This window comes from Sturnus vulgaris, chromosome 8 (assembly GCF_052056855.1).
Source record: "Sturnus vulgaris isolate bStuVul1 chromosome 8, bStuVul1.hap1, whole genome shotgun sequence".
NCBI classification, from domain to species: domain Eukaryota; kingdom Metazoa; phylum Chordata; class Aves; order Passeriformes; family Sturnidae; genus Sturnus; species Sturnus vulgaris.
This window is the reverse complement of record NC_142250.1, coordinates 7347283-7359289: the sequence shown is the minus strand read 5'-3', so window position 1 is coordinate 7359289 and position 12007 is coordinate 7347283.

The following is a 12007-nucleotide window of genomic DNA, read 5'->3' as shown; positions in this document are numbered from 1 at the left end:
CTAAAACTTGAGAGAGGATAAAAGGAAATTTATTAACTACACAAACAAAAAGAGAGGGAAAAAAAAATTTCAGAATAAGATTTTTTAGATCACTCCTTCCCTCCCTCTCCCAATCTTCATAACAACAAAACAAACATATAACAAATACTTCGGTCAGTGCCTAATTTAGTCTTTCTCAGTTCACTTCTGGAGAGAGAAGCTTCTTCTTGTTGAAGTTGTAGGGATTTTTCCCACAAGAAGGAAAAAAACAGTTCTCTTGTGGTTTTATCTTTCACGATTTGCATCCGCCCGGGAACCTGCAACCGTGACGCTCCTCCCAACTCTACAACCGTCCCAAAGTTGTAGATGTGGGCCATGTCTGTCTCATGGGGTATTACTTTTAAGAATGAAATGTTCGACAGCAAAGATTCTCTCTGTCTCCTTTTTCTCTGCTCAGGCTTTATCTTCAGATAACCAAAATCCCTTTCTTTTCTCAGGACAGAAATTCTCAACACAGGTGCTCTTTAGTCAAATCATCTATTAAATGGAACATTTCCATCCCCCCATGTCTCTTTCCATGGTTTATAGGAATATTCGGTACATCAGTTCATTTCTACAATTTCACAAAAAGATTTTCAGCCATTTCAACATCTTCTCATTCTCCTTCCATATTAAAAACTTAGCTCTTACATCACTGACTTCAGAAATCTTCTTATTCCCTTTCATATTCAAAGGAAAGGCTGGAGGCTTTGCAAATCTTATCTGAGCACTAAAGAGTTAAAGTTTAACACAACTACAAGAGTTGGGCCAGGCTTAGGCCGTGCTGGAGGGGCAGCTGAGGTGTCAATCAGCCTTTCTGGGGCTGGGCTGCAGCCCCACACTGCTCATGGCCACCCGGGCAGGCCCGGCCCGGCCGGCAACAGCAAGAGTCGGCCTCCCCCCACGCCAGAGCCGCAGGCTCGTGGAGGAAGAAGCTGTGAAGGTCTTATCACACAACTTTTTCTCCCTCTGGCCATCGGGTCCCCCTCGTTGGCAAACGGGGCCCAAGCGGCCTCCCGAGCCTCCCCCCCCCCGCATGGGGGAGGGGGAAGCTCGGGTTGATGTTACCTGCTCAGCCGCCGGAAGACAAAGAGGGTCAGTTCCGGATTACCTTCCTCAAAATGTGTGTTCACGGAGCGAACTAACTTTCTCTAATTGGCTGTTGCAGGTATCCCAACCCCCACAGAGGAAATTCCCTTAGGAAGAATCTCTTCTGAGTTTCTTCTTCCTAAGTCAACCTATCACAACCCGTAAAAATCCCAGAGGATAAAGTGGAGAAAACCAAAGGTGTTAGACACATCATTTCTCCTAGCAGTGATAAGCCAGAAAAGGGGAAGTTGAATACTTCTTGTCAGTACTGGTGGTCGTTGGGGTTAAAGAAACAAATTCCTAAAGATGTTATGGATGGCTTACCACTTGACAAGTTGATAAAAATTGTTGTGAATTGGCATTGCCCTAAGATCCTTACATCAAACTCTCCTACTGTTCAGCCTAGTGCACCCCCTCCTCCACCACGTGGAGTGAGTCAAACTTAACCCCTCCACAGATTCTGGGCAGTGAGCCAAATCAATGTCCTCTACAGGTTCTGAGAGCTGAGTCAGAGTTTCCTCCTTCTCAGTCTTTGGGAATGGAACTGAAACGGTTTCAGAAGCAGGGAAACTAGAAACCCCATCTCTCGTGGGTGGGCCGAGGGATGGGGGGGAAAACTGGTTATTTCTTAGAACGCTCACCAGAAATCCCAAAACTGGGGACCTCCTGATAACAGCAATAGTTGGTCCTAGAAGGTCACCTGTCACCTTTGTGGTTGACACTGGAGCCCAAATTTCTGCACTAACAAGAAAAGCTGCACAGAAATGTGGAGTTGTTCCAACGAGGAGACAATGCTTTGTCCTTAATGCCTTGGGGACCACAGAAGCTATGGATATAGCTCTGATAAAAATCTTACTACCTGGAGAAGAGAATTTGTTACTTATTAAAATTGTAATTGGAGATATTCCAAATGATTTATTAGGAATGGATGTCCTTGCTGGGAGACAGTGGGAAGATGAGGAGGGTTGTCTCTGGTCTTTTGGCACACCACGTTTTAATATTAGTCTGCTCCAAACCGCACCCTCCTTACCTTTCAGTAAAATTACTAATGTGAAACAATACCCACTTCCCACTGGTGCCAAAGAAGGAATCAAGCCAGTTATTCAGGACCTGAGAAATCAGGGAGTGATAATTGACACTCATTCTCCCTTTAACTCTCCAGTGTGGCCAGTCCGTAAACCTAACGGAAAGTGGAGGCTGACAGTAGATTTTCGCAGACTAAATGCAAACACAGATCCTCTCACAGCAGCTGTCCCAAATTTAGCTGTACTTATAACTTCAATTCAGGAAAAGGCTCATACAATCATGGCAACTATAGATGTCAAAGACATGTTCTTTATGATACCTATACAGCCAGAGGACATGGACCGTTTTGCCTTCACCTGGGAAGGACAGCAATACACCTTCACTAGGCTTCCTCAAGGCTATAAACGCTCCCCTACTCTAGCCCACCATGCTTTAGCACAGGAATTAGAAAAAATACCCAAACCTGACAATGTAGCCGTCTATCAATACATTGATGATATTCTGGTGGGAGGGGATAAAATAGAAGTAGTGGGGGATACCCAACAGAAAATAATCTCTCATCTGGAAAGCCTTGACTTACAAATTCCCCCAGAAAAAATTCAAAAACCCTCACAGGAAGTGAAGTTTTTAGGGATTTGGTGGAAAGGAGGTATGACATGTATTCCACCTGATACCCTAACTTCCCTGGATCAAATTAAAATGCCCGGATCCAGGAAAGAGCTTCAGCAAGCTCTGGGATTATTAGTGTTTTAGAGAAAACACATCCCCGATTTTTCAATTATTGCCAGACCCCTTTATGACTTGCTGTTGGAGGTTGAATTACGCCCTTTTCTTTCAGTGGAATTTTCTCCCATTGTTATGCTAAGTAATTGTGGCTACACCTTAAAACGACAGATAATGTTCTCTCGTAGGGGGGTGGCTGGAGGGGGAGGGGGGGGGAACCGGAAAAGGAAAGGTGGGACGGGGGGGGTCTGGAGCTGGGCCCTCTCTCTCTCGCTTGGCTCGTGGAGTGGGAAGACAACCTGGGCTCTGATCTGGCATCTTCCCCTGCCATCCCAGCACTGAGATCCATGCTCCCTGCCTTTGGACATCGCTCTGCTGCTCTCCTAGCTCACCCTACTACCTCCGGACACTCTGCTGAGCACCACGACCGACACCGTGAGGGGGGAGTCACTTTCCCCATCCCCTCTCTCCCCTGGGCCGCGGCCGCCATCACTCCAGCCCTCTTCAACTGCGCGGGGCCTGCCCTGCCCCCACAGCACCGGTAACAGCACAGGGAGACGGCCTGCGGCCAGAAGGGACTGGAGCGGAGCTAGACTGTTTCTGTTGCCAATTTTTATAGCTGTTTTTGTTTTTCTGCTTTGTTAGATACCAGTAAAAAACTGTTATTCTTATCCCCATATCTCCTGCCTGAAGGTGTCTGAATTGGACCTAAAATAATTAAAAGGGAGGGGGGTTGCACTCTGCATCGCAGAAAAGGGGCTCCTGCCTTTCCTTAGACCATACCTGTCTTTCAAACCAAGACAGCTTTTGGCGCCCAACGTGGGGCATTGCCTGAGGGCATTGAGAGAGGGGTAGAAAAAGGGATAACAGTTCTTAAATTACCCAAGCTTGTGGTAGGTGACACCATGCTGTCCAGCTTACCCTGGATTGGCCTCCATGTGGTCACTGCTATATCTCTCCCATTTGCAAGCCCTTTTCTAAACATGAGTTTCATAACCAAGGTTACTGTGGCTATTATCCAGTTTATTATGTGGGTTGATCAGTTGAGGAATTCATGGATTTTTAATTTTCTCTGGAAGATGGCCACATGGATTCAGAGCTATCACACTCTAAGTGTGTGTTTCTGGGGCTACTTCAATAATGGTACTTACTGTGAGGAAGTGGCAGCAGGTGAAATTTTTTCTCAACCCATCACAGGGTTTTTGAAGTTCACCTCACCAGTCTTCAAGGGGTTTCAATCCACTTTAAATGCTAATGACATTATATTGTGGCTAGTGTTGCTTATATCCCTGTTAAACCTGTTCTATCTAACATTCAGAGATAAGGGAAGATTGACTTGGATAACAACCCTGATACCTACCCCAGGGATTAGTGATGTTACCCCAGAGCCTGATCCTATCCCAGAGACTAGGGAGGTTACCCCAGAGTTTGACCCTGCTCCACAGCCCACCTCGGAAAGGAACCACCCAGAATGGGTGGGGGTGCTAGCAAAGGAGATACGTGAGATGGGCCAGATGCTGAAGGAGTACCTCTCCCCAGCTGGTGAGAAACCCTCCCCCTGCCTTAAAGAGGGAGACTCTGATGGTGCAGCAGTGGGACCCACAGATGTTACATCTGTCCAGGTTCCAGCTGAACTGCAAGGGCACTCACAGCCAGCAGCAGTTGCCCCTGTGGAAACTAGGAAGTCTAAGATGAAAACAAGGCTCCTAGATAATAAGGGTCAGGAAGGGGGCCCCTCACAACCAGCAGGGGAGCCAGAAGTTGAGATCATCACCGAGTCCCTGTCATACGAGAGTCTCCGTAACCTGCGAAAAGACATTGTACGACGGGGCCGTGAGGTTTTTACAACCTGGTTACTGCGGGTCTGGGACCTTATGGGTACAGGTGTGCAACTGGATGGTACTGAGGCAAGGAATTTGGGAGCCTTGACCCAGGACTCAGGTGTGGACCAGGTATTTGTAAGGGAGACAGGTCTCCTTTCCCTCTGGGAGCGACTTTTAATGAGTGTGAGAGAGAGATTTGTCCACAGGGAAAGAATGCAGGAGTACCACCAGAGAACACGTTGGAATACCCTTGAGGAAGGGATCCAAAAGCTGAGAGAAGTGGCAGTACTGGAGGTGCTCTTTGGGAGGGATGGACAGCATGACAATGACCCTGACAAGGTCAGGTGCACAGGGCAGATGTTGTGGAATCTGGCAAACCTGGGCCCATCTCAATATACCCCCTTTATTGCAATGATTGATGCTGATACCAACCAGGTGATAGTGGGCTCTGTTGCCAACAGACTCAGGAATTATCAAAGTATGATGGCTGGCCCAGTGCAGGCTCATGTCTCTGCTGTGGCTAAGGACCTCAGAGAGGAGTTTAAGGAGGAGATGAAGGAGATAAGGGAAGAGGTGAGGAAGATCAGTGCAGCACCAGTGAGAGTCATGGACCCCAAAAGTAGAGCCCAACGCCCCCCAGCTAGGGAGAGAGGGTACACCCCACGTGCTGACCTGTGATTTTTTCTACGTGACCACGGGGAAGACATGAGAAGGTGGGATGGGAAACCCACTTCTGTCCTGGCAGCACGGGTGCGCCAACTCAGGGAGGGGAACACCAACAGAGGGAACTCCACTAAAGTGAGGGTAGCCTCAGCCTCCCATGGAGGTGCAGGGTATTACAGAAGGGAGGATGATCTGTCAGATCCCCTTGAAGGAACCTCCAGTATGTATGCCCAGGAGAGAAATAATAACCAGGGCTAGAGGGGCCCTGCCTCTAGCCAGGGAGAGGCACGGGAAAACCGGATCTTTTGGACGGTGTGGATCCGATGGCCTGGCACATCAGAGCCACAGGAACACAGAGCATTGGTTGACACTGGTTCACATGTACATTAATACCATCAGGACATGTTGGGAAGGAACCTGTTTCAATTGCTGGGGTTACAGGGGGATCTCAAGAATTGACTCTGCTGGAGGCTGAGGTGAGCCTGACTGGGAAAGAGTGGCAGAAACATCCAATTGTGACTGGCCCAGAGGCACCATGTATCCTAGGCATAGACTTCCTCAGGAATGGCTATTACAAAGACCCAAAGGGACTCAGGTGGGCTTTTGGAATAGCTGCTGTGGCAGCAGAGGGCATTAAGCAGTTGAACACCCTGCCTGGGCTATCAGAAAACCCATCTGCAGTGGGACTCCTCAGAGTGAAAGAGCAACAGGTGCCAATTGCTACCTCAACAGTGCACTGCCGGCAGTACCGGACGAATCGAGATGCCGTGATCCCCATCCACAAGATGATCCGTGAGCTGGAGAGCCAAGGGGTGGTCAGCAAAACCCACTCACCCTTCAACAGCCCCATCTGGCCTGTGCGTAAATCTGAAGGAGAATGGAGATTGACAGTGGACTATCGTGCATTGAATGAGGTGACTCCACCACTGAGCGCTGCTGTGCCGGACATGCTGGAACTCCAGTACGAGCTGGAGTCCAAGGCAGCAAAGTGGTACGCCACCATTGACAGCGCCAATGCATTCTTCTCCATTCCTCTGGCAGCAGAGTGCAGGCCTCAGTTCGCTTTCACCTGGAGGGGTGTGCAATACATGTGGAACCAACTGCCCCAGGTGTGGAAACACAGCCCCACCATCTGTCATGGGCTGATCCAGGCTACACTGGAGAAGGGTGGAGCTCCAGAACATCTGCAATGTCTCCACCAACCAGCAAGAAGGAAACACAAGCCTTCCTAGGTGCCATAGGCTTTTGGAGAATGCACATTCCTGAGTACAGCCAGATTGTGAGCCCTCTTTACCTGGTCACCCGCAAGAAGAACAATATCCACTGGGGCCCTGAGCAGCAGCAAGCCTTTGCCCAGATCAAGCAAGAGATTGCTCATGCAGTAGCCCTTGGCCCAGTCAGGACGGGACCAGATGTGAAGAACGTGCTCTACTCTGCAGCCGGGAACCATGGTCTGTCCTGGAGCCTTTGGCAGAAGGTGCCTGGTGAGACGCGAGGCCGACCACTGGGGTTCTGGAGCCGAAGCTACAGAGGGTCCGAGGCCAACTACACTCCGACGGAGAGGGAGATCTTGGCCGCCTATGAAGGGGTCCAAGCTGCCTCAGAGGTGGTTGGCACGGAAACACAACTCCTCCTGGCACCCCGACTGCCAGTGCTGGGGTGGATGTTTAAAGGAAAGGTTCCCTCAACCCACCATGCCACTGACGCCACATGGAGTAAATGGATTGCCCTCATCACACAACGTGCCCGTATTGGAAACCCGAATCGCCCTGGGATTTTGGAGATAATTACCAACTGGCCGGAAGGGGAAGACTTTGGTCTTGCTGACGAAGAGGAACAGGAACAGGTGACCCGGGCTGAAGAAGCCCCACCATATAACCAACTGCCAGCAGATGAAACATGCTATGCTCTTTTCACTGATGGTTCCTGCCGCATCGTGGGGATGAACCGGAAGTGGAAAGCAGCCGTATGGAGCCCCACACGACAGGTCGCACAAGCTACCGAAGGAGAAGGTGGATCGAGTCAACTTGCTGAACTCAAAGCTGTTCAGCTGGCCCTGGACATTGCTGAAAGAGAGAAGTGGCCAAAACTCTACCTTTACACTGATTCATGGATGGTAGCCAATGCTCTGTGGGGATGGCTGGAAAGGTGGAAAAAGGCTAACTGGCAACGTAGGGGAAAACCAATCTGGGCTGCCAATGAATGGAAAGACATTGCCACCCGGGTAGAGAAGCTGCCTGTGAAAGTCCGTCACGTAGATGCCCATGTCCCCAAGAGTCGGGCTAATGAGGAACACCGACACAATGAGCAGGTAGATCAGGCGGCACAGATAGAGGTGTCGAAGATAGATTTAGACTGGCAGCACAAGGGAGAGTTGTTCCTGGCTCGATGGGCCCATGATGCCTCAGGTCATCAGGGCAGAGATGCCACCTATAAGTGGGCACGAGACCGAGGGGTGGATCTAACCATGGACAGTATTTCTCAAGTTATCCATGACTGTGAGACGTGTGCTGCCATCAAGCAAGCCAAGCGGGTGAAGCCCCTCTGGTATGGGGGGCGATGGTCCAAATATAAGTAGGGAGAGGCCTGGCAGATTGACTACATCACACTGCCTCAAACCCGCCAGGGCAAGCGCTATGTACTGACCATGGTGGAAGCCACCACTGGATGGTTGGAGACCTATCCTGTGCCTCATGCCACTGCTCGGAACACCATCCTGGGCCTGGAAAAACAAGTTCTTTGGAGGCGTGGTACCCCTGAGAGAATTGAGTCAGACAATGGGACTCATTTCAAGAACAGCCTTATAAACACCTGGGCTAGAGAACACGGCATTGAGTGGGTGTACCATATCCCCTACCATGCACCAGCTGCAGGGAAAGTTGAACGGTGCAATGGCCTGCTTAAAACCACCTTGAAGGCACTGGGTGGGGGAACTTTCAAGAACTGGGAGATTAATCTACCAAAGGCCACCTGGTTAGTGAACACCCGAGGTTCCACTAACCGAGCAGGCCCTGCCCAATCTGAGCCCTTGGGAATATCAAATGGAGATAAGGTTCCAGTGGTACACATGAGAGGTATGCTAGGAAAAACTGTTTGGGTGAATCCTGCCTCCAGCAAAGACAATCCCATCCATGGAGTTGTATTCGCTCAAGGACCGGGTTGCACCTGGTGGGTGATGCAAAAGAATGGAGAGACCAGATGCATACCCCAAGGAGACCTTGTTTTAGGGTGAAATACCTATAGTACTGTGCCTATGTCTCTAACTGCATGTATGTATATATAATGTAACAGTTTAATTTGATATAGCATATTAGTATGGGAGAAATTCAGGGGTGGATAATGTTGGAGGTTGAATTAAGCCCTTTTCTTTCAGTGGAATTTTCTCCCATTGTTATGCTAAGTAATTGTGGCTACACCTTAAAACGACAGATAATGTTCTCTCGTAGGGGGGTGGCTGGAGGGGGAGGGGGGGGGAACCGGAAAAGGAAAGGTGGGACGGGGGGGTCTGGAGCTGGGCCCTCTCTCTCTCGCTTGGCTCGTGGAGTGGGAAGACAACCTGGGCTCTGATCTGGCATCTTCTCCTGCCATCCCAGCACTGAGATCCACGCTCCCTGCCTTTGGACATCGCTCTGCTGCTCTCCTAGCTCACCCTACTACCTCCGGACACTCTGCTGAGCACCACGACCGACACCGTGAGGGGGGAGTCACTTTCCCCATCCCCTCTCTCCCCTGGGCCGCGGCCGCCATCACTCCAGCCCTCTTCAACTGCGCGGGGCCTGCCCTGCCCCCACAGCACCGGTAACAGCACAGGGAGACGGCCTGCGGCCAGAAGGGACTGGAGCGGAGCTAGACTGTTTCTGTTGCCAATTTTTATAGCTGTTTTTGTTTTTCTGCTTTGTTAGATACCAGTAAAAAACTGTTATTCTTATCCCCATATCTCCTGCCTGAAGGTGTCTGAATTGGACCTAAAATAATTAAAAGGGAGGGGGGTTGCACTCTGCATCGCAGAAAAGGGGCTCCTGCCTTTCCTTAGACCATACCTGTCTTTCAAACCAAGACACTTGCTGAGGAAAAGAGTAAAATGGGATTGGACCCCTTCTCAGGAGGAAGCACTACGACTTCTGATTTTTGAAGCAACTGCACATCAAGCCCTAGGCCCTATCCATCCCACAGATCCTTTCCAGGTAGAATGGGGATTTTCTACCTCGGGACTATCAGTGTACATATGGCAAAGGGGCCCAGAAGGTCCTACAAGGCCGGTTGGTTTTTATTCTCGTGGTTTTAAAGATGCTGAAAAAAGATACACTACCTGGGAGAAGGGGCTTTTTGTTGTTAGTATAGCTCTCATAGAAGTGGAGAAAATTACATGTCAACAACCAATTGTATTAAGAGGCCCCTTCAAAGTTATTAAAGCAGTCACCAGCGGGACCCCTCCCCCTGACGGGGTGGCCCAGAGATCCTCGGTCAGGAAGTGGTATGCCCAGATAGAACATTACTGTAACATCTTCTCTGTAACATAAGGAGCTGTAAAAAATCTGGCTAGACAAGAAACTGAGAATTTGGCTAACAGCCACGATAAACCTGCCTCAGTAATTAAAGTGGCCCCTCCTTTCTCCCCTGAACAATCAGTGAATTCCTGGTTTACTGATGCCTCTGCTAAACGAGAGGGAAAAGTGTGGAAATACAGGGCAGTAGCTCTTCATACTTCATCTGGTGAACGAATTATTACTGAGGGAGAAGGCAGTGCTCAGGTTGGTGAATTAATTGCCGTTTGGAGTGTTTTCAAGCAGGAGGCACATAATACCTCTCTTGTTTGTATTTACAAAGACTCCTATGCTGTGTTTAAAGGATGTACAGAGTGGCTTCCTTTCTGGCAGCAAAATGATTGGGAAGTCAACAGAATCCCAGTATGGCACAAGGAAAAATGGCAAGAAATTCTAGATATAGCTAGTCACGGGAACTTTGCTGTGGGGTGGGTGGCTTCTCATCAGACAGATGGAAATTTAGCTGGTGAATGGAATAATGCCGCTGATGAGTTAGCAAGACTAAGTCCCCTGAAAAAGGAACAAATTACAGAAGATTGGGAACACCTGTTAGAATGGTTGCATATAAAAAGACAACACACAGGTGCCAAAGATTTATACAAAGAAGCCCTTGCTCGTGGCTGGCCTGTCACCAGGGAAATGTGTAAAACATGCATATCAGCTTGTGAGCAATGCCGCAGACGACTAGAAAGACATCCTTTGGAAGATGACCCTTTGCACTTAAGGAAAGGTAAAGGCCTATGGGATGCATGGCAGGTAGACTATATCGGCCCCTTTAAGAAGTCTGGTGGTAAACACTTCGTGCTGGTGGGAGTGGAAATAATTTCAGGGTTAGTTCAAGCTGAAGCCTTTAATAGAGCTACAGGAGAAAATACTGTTAAGGCATTGCGAGAATGGTTTGGAACATTTCCAAAGCCACAGGAGATTCAATCTGACAATGGGTCTCACTTTACTGCTAAAGTAGTACAGGAATGGGCAAGGGAGGAAGGAATAAAGTGGACTTTTCACACCCCCTATTATCCTCAAGCCAACGGGATTGTAGAAAGGATCAATGGTCTTCTAAAGTGACTCCTAAAGCCACATGAGGGAGGTTGGGATCTTCGATTATGGCAAGCTGTAAAAGGTATAAATGATAGATGGGGGGTAAACGGGTGTCCCAAAATAACTGCTTTTTGTCTAAAAGCCCCAAGCATCATTCCTGCACTACAGGGACCTAATGATTCTAAAAATCCAGTCCATTATCCTGGGCAACCTGTTTTAGTAAACCTCCCTACTGTAGGAGAAGTACCACTAGTACTAAAAACTCCTCTTAATAAATATGCATGGGTAGCCACCAATGCTCTGGGAAAAGAGCATCGGATAAGTACCCGTTGGATTGTTCCATCATTTTGACCTCCTGCCTTTTGGTGGCAGACTCTGCTGTGTTTGCTTTCACAGAAGACCACCGAGGGACATGGGGACTGGACGAACCATGATCACCTTTTTGATATTTTTCTGTATCCTACCACCACACCATGGCCAAAACTCGCCCGAATGGCCGTGGTCTGAAGCTTCCATCAGGTATACCAGTGCTCTAGGACCCTACCCCAGAGATCGTCACCCAAGCCTTGCGACCGTAGTACTGCACGATTCTGAGGTATACCGGTCGAGTGACTGGGGTTGGGACAAAAAAGACTGGGCTAGGGTACTAACAGGAATAGTTGGTGAAGAAATCAGGGTAGGATGCAGAAAAGTGGAAAAATCACTTCATGAGAAAGCCACCACCATTACAATCGCCAGGAATTACTTAAAATCAGATATAACTAGTAGTTTGCACCCTAACATCACGGCGAGTCTCTGCCCCACAACAGTATGGGCATGTAAAAAACAAGCTCCCCTAATACTGTGCTGTCGCCAAAGGAAGGTTGGTAACTATACCCTGGACCCTGACACCAACAACGTTGAAGTTACAAAGCTTTGTGTGGATGAATTTACTGACTGTTGGCATAACTTTACTTTAACCAGACCAACCTATGTAACATGCTCCTGGCAGAATAACACAACAGATGAGTCCAGCTTGAAAGGCCTGACCTATAGATTCAGAATAAATGCTATAGAAAACCCCACACTAACCGCCGTAGT